This window comes from Passer montanus, unplaced genomic scaffold (assembly GCF_014805655.1).
Source record: "Passer montanus isolate IOZ18808 unplaced genomic scaffold, ASM1480565v1 scaffold47, whole genome shotgun sequence".
Taxonomy (NCBI): Eukaryota; Metazoa; Chordata; class Aves; order Passeriformes; family Passeridae; genus Passer; species Passer montanus.
In genome coordinates, this window is record NW_024369596.1 from 5,583,982 (window position 1) to 5,590,154 (window position 6,173).

Below are 6,173 nucleotides of genomic sequence, written 5' to 3' on the forward strand. Positions count from 1 at the left end.
GCCCTTTGAGTGTGCTGGATTTTACCTCAGACTGGGCGCCTGTGGGATGCAGTGAGCAGAGGGGTTTGGGTGGGAGTGGCTTTGTGCATCCATCTTTTCCACCTGTCCCCTGATGTCAGCCCAAAGAGGGTAATAGGTAGGTGGACAGGTCCAAAAAACCCTGCTATCCTCAGAAAGCTTCATGTGTTTCTTTTCTACAGATTTACCCCTGGGAGTGAGATTGTGCTTTCCTTGAGCAGGGAGGGGTGCTCCAAAGAACTCCAGTGACTAACCTGAGTCCTCACCCTTCCTGTCTGGCTGTGTGCTGCCTGGTCCCCAGCCTGAGAGCCAGCACCCCTCTGCTGCTCCTTAGTCATCTGTGTCTGAAACAGCTTCGTCTGCAGGGGCAGCCCTTTCTGACAGAGGCTGCTTAAGGGTTTGCAAGGATTATGGGTTAAAGCCCCCCAGAACAGAAATAAATAATAGTGCTCTTCCTTCTGCTGAGGGGGAGTACCAGGAGCTGGATTTGATGATCCATTGTGGTGAAAGACCCAGTCTCTGTGTGCAGGGAGCTTCCTTGGCCACCCAGCCACTGGTTCCCTGACAGCTTCTCCACTGAGCACCAACCTCTGAAAACTTCATGAGTTCTTGGTGCCAAAAAGGGCTCTGGTTTCTGGTTGGTAACCAGGGATGTAATTGCAGGAATCGTCTTGCTGCTACCCCAGTTCTTTGCTCCTTTCCACACCCTGAGCTCTAAGAGGGATTTTTTTGCTGATGGTGGAAAACCCAGATGTGATTTATTTCATCCAGGCTGCTGGCTGTGCCGGAGCAGAACCTGGGGCTGGCTGGAGCAAAGTGCCATGGTTGGAGCTGCCCTGGGGCTCTGCTCAGCTCATCCCATTTATAAATATTGAGGTCAGGCAGCTCCCTGATGCCTTTTAGCAGCAGGGAGAGGCAGAGCAGCTGGATGCAGCCACCTTTCCTTATTTCTCTGCAGAAATTCCCATTTCCTGGGTGAACAGTTGGGGTTGGTGATCTTAGAGGTATTTTCCTATTCCTCCAAATAATTCTTGGAGTCTAGAAGTGCAATCCATAGTAAGAAAGCTGCAGTGATCTGTTGTGGGAGCCTTTCCCTCTTGCTTCAGCTCTCCCCACCTCCTGGCCAGCTGATTTGGGGAGCTTTAGGATCTGGACATGGTCAGCGGGGTTGCCTGTCCCATGGCTCTCTCCTTCTCTAGGTTTTAAATTGCTAAGGGACAGGGATTATTTTTTTCCCACACCAAAGCATTTTTTCTGCCAATAGGGAGCTTGGTCTCCTTTGTTTTGCCATAAAATCCCAGCTTTATGTCTCCACCCAGGCCAGCCCAGGAATGGAGATGGTTAAACAACACGCAGGCCCATTCTGTTTCTAAGGAAGGCTCCCTGATCCTCAGGTGTTGAAAAAACACCCTCAGTCTTGAAAATAGACTCTCAGAGGGCTGTGACAGACAATCAAGCAGCACATCTTCCACAGACCATCTGCCTGGCTCCTGCTGGCTGAATCATTTTCCTGGGAGACTGCACTAGAGAGCAGGGGGTGCATGGAGGCTGCCTCTGCCTGTCCCAAAAGAAGGGGTCAGGGGAAGCACTCTGATGGATCTGCAGCCTTCAAAGGATTAGCTGAGGTCCTGGGGCTGGAGCTGCAAAGCCAGATGGCATTCCCAGGCTGTGGCTTGAGGAAGGGTGAGCCTGAGGTGATCCAGGACAAAGCCAGCTTGTGCTGGGCATGAATTGCCACATTCTTGTCCCTCCGGAGCAGATGCTGCTGAGTGCATTCCCTTCCTCCTTTCTGAACAGATCCTGCTCGCCTGGCTCCTGCTCTGGCCTTGTCACCCTTTGGGGAGCATTTTGGCTGTGGTGTGATGGATGGCACAGCCTGTGCCCGTGCCCTGGTGGGGCAGGACACCAGCTCTGTCCTGCACTGCTTCCCCAAACCCTTCTGTCAGTGTGAGCTCTGAAAGGTGATGGCAGAGCTTGTTACAAATTCACTTCTCAAACAGCCAGCAATTTCCCTCCCCTTTCTTTTCTTCTCCAAATTACTCAGCGCTCATCATGCTGAATTAATCCAAGTGGCAGTTTATCCTTTGTAAATTAAATATTAGGGCAGGGTGTAGTCATTCACAGTGACTAACAACCCAGCACAGGCTCCCAGCACTCTGCTATGCAGCAAATATATTCCCATTTTCTGGTGGGCTTTAAACCCCTGATGTCTGCCAAGGCTGTGGTGGCCACAGGAAGCTCATGGCTGGTTTTTGGGTCCACCCAAAGCAGCACAGGTGCCTTGTGACTGCTCCATGGAGCAGGTGTCCTGAGATCCCTGTGGGGTGGACACAGCTGGTGTCCAACACTTGGTATGGGATCACAATTGCTTCTCCAAATCTTGGTGATGCTTGAGCCACAGCACCGTGACCTCTTGGCACAGAGGTCTGAGCCATCCTTGATCCTGGATTTGCATCTCTGCAAGGGCTTTTATTCTGCTGCCAGTCCTGTTGATGTTGCCTGGCCCATGGGGGGATGCTGGAGATGGAGACCATCCCCCCAAAACGAGCCCATCCACCATCACCAGCAGGACACAGCTGCTGGGGACTGAGAAGGTCCTGGGAAGAGAAGCTTTGCAGCCTCTTTTAATATTCTTTCTGTCTTGGGGGCACAGCAAGAATAGACATTTGGGATGCATTATTATTGCATTGGAGTTTCGTTGAATGCTGTTTATTATTTTCAGATGCAATAAACCAAGCTGTGGAACCCATGAGACCGAAGGGTCAAAATATCCTTCAAGCAAATCCCTGCCGAGCTGTGGCCCCACTAATTATCCCAGATTGTCTACAAGCCCATGGCAATTAAAACCTAATTACGCCAAGTTCTCCTGTCACCACGGGTAAAACTGCTCCACTTGTTAATAGCAAGGAAACCCCAGCTCAAGGAGGATGAGGAATGAGGCAAAGATTCTCTTCAAATATTGATGTATTTCCCTTGGCAAAATCAGATGTGCCAGCTCAACAGGTATTTTATCAACTTATATTGGCATCGTCCATGTTGTCTCAGGGATTGGCAGAACTCACCCTGGGCAGGAGGGATGAGTCTGAGGCTACAGAATTAAAAAAACAAAACAAAACAAAACAAAACAAAACAAAACAAAACAAAACAAACCCCCCCCCCCAAAAAAAAACCACAAAAAAAGAAAAAAGTTTGAGGGAAGTAAAAACAAACTTCAAAAGTTGACTCTATTTTGTGTATTATGGGGTGGGATGGAAATGGAATCCCATGGGAGAGCAAGGTGGTCTGATATGGAAAAAAAAAAAAAAAAAAAAAAAAAAAAAAAAAAAAAAGTTTTGAGGGGAATAAAAAAAAAAACTTCAAAAGTTGACTGCTATTTTATGTATTATGGGGTGGGATGGAAATGGAATCCCATGGGAGAGCAAGGTGGTCTGATATGGGGCATTCCTGCAGTGAGGAGTAATTCATTTTTAGGAAGAAGAAAAATACTTAATATTAGTTGATGATTTTAAGCAAAGCCATCCCCAGGGCGTTTGTGTGTCATCTCATGATGGTTTGAGAGTAATCTCATGGGATTTCCAGCGCAATCTCATGGGGTTTCAGTGAGGGAACAATGCAAATCCCCTGACTCCGTATAAATCTCCAGCAGGATGAGTTTTGCCCACGCACCCCAAAATTTGCTGTGAGCCAGTTTTGGCGGGTTTGGGGTCGGGGTTTGCCTTGGGAGGGGCTGCCCCCAGCCCCGCGACTTTTGGGGGTCCGAAGGGCACGGGGACGGCGTTGTTGCCCTCCCGCGCGGGGCCGGGGGACCGCGCGCCTCCAGCTCCCGGGATGCTCTTCCCCTCCCTCCCTCCTTCCTCCTCCTCCTCCTCCTCCCTCCGCCGCCCATCCCGCGCTGTGCGCAAGCGTGTCCGCCCCCCGCCCGCCCTCCGGGCCGGCCCCGCATCCCGCGCCCACCCCCCGCATCCCCGGCCGCGCCGGCCCCCCCGCGCTCCCCATGGTGAGTCCGCAGCCGGGGTCCCCCCCCGGTCCCCTCGGGTCCCCCCGGGTCCGGAGCGGGGCTGCGAGTCGGGGGTGTTGAGCACGGGGTGGGAAGCGAAGCCCCCGGTGTTTTTTGGGGGGCTGGGGGGCTCGGCGGGCGCGGGGCAGGGCAGGGGCTGTGCCCGCCTGGCAGCTCCCGGGCAGGGCTGGCAGCGGGGTGCGCGCTGGGGGTGTGGGGGTGCTCCCCTTCACCCCAGCTCGGACCCCCCCCGAGCATCCCACGCCTTTGGCATCGGTGTCCTGGCGAGCGCGGAGCATGGGAAAGGGAGAAAGCGGCTTTATTTCTACGTTTTGTGGGTTTTGGAAAAATAATCATTATGATTATTTTTCTAATTAGCGCGATTAATCAGCGCCTGAAGTGTGAGTGTGGGCAGCGGCGAGAGGAAAACCTCCGCTCTCCCAGTGCCCTTCCATCTGCTGTCTCCCCATTCCTGGCAAAACAAACCCCCTCATCCCGCCGGGAAAAGACGGCCTTTGGCATCGCTCCCGGGGCGGGAGATCCCACCCCAGAGCCCCGGGAAGAGAGAGAGGGTCTGGCATCTCCCCATAGCACGGGTGGGCTCCTTGCGATGGGTCTGGGTGAGCGGCATGCCCGGGAGCCGGGGTGAGGAAGGGAAAATCCTCCCGGAGGCCCTGGGAGGGGAGGACGTGCCCCGTGTGCAGCCCAGGACGGCATCGCTGCCGTGCGGAACGGGCTGAGGAGCATTTGTGGAGTGGTCCGAGCCTCTTTTCCCATCCCTCAGCATCCTCTGACTGGTGGGTGGGTGTGCTGCAGTGATCCCAAAGGGGCAGGAGGGGTCCCTGCTGGTCCCCCACCCAGGGCTGGTGTGGACAGAGCTGCTGGCAGCGGGATGTGGGCATGTTTGTGCAGGATAAACCCTGTCCCGTCCCCCTCCGTGTGCCTGGAGCCCTCTTCTCCCACGGGACAGGATTGCTTCCAGGCAGGGATGAGGATGCTTGCCTGAGACCAGCAGGGACAGGAGCAGCTGGACCTTTCCCCATTGATCTTTTCATGTCAGGTCTTTGCAGGGTGAGCCAGTGGTGTTTTATTGTTCTGGGGAGTGGAGAACAAAGGAAAGTTCTTCCTCTGGGTGTTTTTCTTGTGTTCCTCAGCTCGGACACCATCTCTCCTGGTGGATCAGTAGGGTGATGCCTGGTGGGTTGATGCTGGCTGCTTGGCAAGTCTGATCTGAATCTCTTGTAAGATGAGCTGAATAAAGCCTTGTGGTGGAACTTTTCGGGAAGCTCTGCTGAATTTCCCTGTGTTTTCTGCTGGGCTCTCCCTCTGGATGCTCCTGGAGGCAGGTGATGGATTGCCCAGGCTTTGCCAGCTGTCTCTGAGGCCAGAACCTGGGATCTGTGGTGGAACTGATGGTTTAGGTGTCCTCTTCCTACCCCTGATGTGTCCAATGTTTAACGAGCTCCTCGTGTTGCTGTAAGCTGTAGGATGGGATCAGCATGCTTTGCTGGACTCTCCCTAACCCCTGTCCCTAATTGTCTGCATCATTAGAGGGCTGCTTGCCCATCCAGCTTCAGGCAGGGAGTTAATAGCAGCTGCTCCAACAAGGCACCAAATTCTGGGAAATAATGCCTCTGCAAATGTAGATACAAAAGGAGGAACTGTGTGGATACTGATTTTAAGTGATGTCCACTATGGAGATATGCAAGTAGGGTGTGTTCCACATCTGGGGTTGGAGCATCCTCCTGGAGGATCCACCCTGGAGGGAAAACATCTATTTGGAACTCTGGAGCAGCTGTACTCATGTCTACAAGTCTGTGTTTTTATAGCTTGTGTCATCCCCATTCTTGCAACCAGCATCAGAGGTGGATGCCAGGCTGCAGGATGTGGGAATGCTGAGACCAGTGCCCTCCCCATGCCCGTGTTCAGGGGTTTTCAGCTGGCAGCAATCCTCAGGTTGAGTCCTGCTAATTAATTATTTGGCAATATCTCTAAATCCCATGTATTCTGTTGCTTATTCTCTTTGATGAAGTGATGGTCCCATTGCTTTAGCGTCGAATATTCCAGAGCTGATGCAGGCTGGCAGCCTGGAATCTGCTTCTCCACAGCTTTCCCTATTGTAATTTTTTTTTTTTTTTAAGATTTATATTATGTTATT